Raw genomic sequence first — 1,573 nt, forward strand, 5'->3', positions numbered from 1 at the left:
TATTACCTTTTAGATTACAGAGTCCCTCCTGGATTTCTTCTATTGTAATATCAAAATCAAGTGGATCATCTGTTTGACATTCTAACGATGCAACAATATCGTCTGTACACTCCTGTTCTCTTTTGTCCATGGTTATGTTACTATTAATAGTCTTAAAGTGGTTTAACCATTCCTCAGTTGATATAGATTCCTCTGGATCATCTTTGTTTCCGTTTTCTAAATTTCTTAACTTGTTAATTTCTCTCCAAAATGATTTTGGATCGTTCTTTGATAATTTAGAAATGTTTAACATTTTCTTTTCAGAATAGTATTTCTTTGTCTTCTTAATCAGTCTTTTGTATTCTTTTATTTTAGAAATATATGTTTGTCTTTTGTTTTGTTTTGTCGCCAAGGATATTTCCTTAATCCAGCGGCAAGAAGTTTGATTTTTGACTTAAGATCGCGGCATTGCTGGTTATACCATGGCTTATTAGTGGGTTTATTCTTTCGTTTTGAGACTCTAATTGATTTTAATGATATGTCAGCCGCCATCTTGATTATATGGTTAAACTCCTCGACAACTTTTCCAGTTTGGTTGTTTGTGTATTGTTCTAACATGAACTGTTTAATATTATTTTGAATTTGAGAAAGTTGAAGCGCATCCTGGAACTTTTCTCGAGAATTGTCGTCCCAAATGTATTTCTTTGGATGAGGATTGAGTTTTTCTTTCTTTATATTTCTTAAAGTAGGATGGTTCGAGACGGAGATCTGACAGTGGTCTGATAGCCAGGCAGGGTTATGTACTTTGAAGTAGTGTACTGATGAAAAGAGGGGTAGACTAGTAATGCAATAGTCTACGGTACTTGTGCCATTGTACTTTATGCATGTACTTCTTCCTGGGAGGTCGCCAATCGTACTCCCGTTTACTATCATCATGTTAGCGGCCGAGCATAAATCAACTAATTCCCTACCATACTTATTTTTTATATTGTCTGTATGTATTCTAGGTTTTATGGTTATTTCTGTAGAATTTTCGTCAACGCCATCGAAGAGTTGTTCAGGTAAATTTGCAGTTCTTGCGTTGAGGTCGCCAAGAAGAAGAATGTGCCCTAAGTTGTTGAATTTTGCAATGTCCTCCATTAGATCTTCAAATATTGTGTTCTTTTTTGTAATGAATATGGGTGAATTTTCAGGGGGTAGGTATAAACATCCTAAAATAATATCTGCCTTCAGTCCAAAAAAGGTCTTGTCCAATTTGCACCAGATGATGTCAGGATTGTTACTTTTCAGTTTGATAATTTCTTTAGCAATAGTTTGTTTAAAGAGGAGAGCGACTCCGCCGGAATTCCGGCGGGATCGCTTCTTAAGTTTACGGTCACTACGAAAATGCTGGTATCCATTTACATGAACACTATCACCGGGTTTAAGCCAGGTTTCCTGAACACAAATAATATCATAACTATGAACAGCTTCTAAAAAGTCTACTTCTACACATTTTCTAGAAAAACTACCTTGAATGTTCCAACTGGCCAAGCGTAAGGCCACGTCAACAACCATAACAAGACTACGGAAAAGAAAAGAATGTCAAGAGCAA

Source organism: Branchiostoma lanceolatum, chromosome 5 (assembly GCF_035083965.1).
Source record: "Branchiostoma lanceolatum isolate klBraLanc5 chromosome 5, klBraLanc5.hap2, whole genome shotgun sequence".
NCBI classification, from domain to species: domain Eukaryota; kingdom Metazoa; phylum Chordata; class Leptocardii; order Amphioxiformes; family Branchiostomatidae; genus Branchiostoma; species Branchiostoma lanceolatum.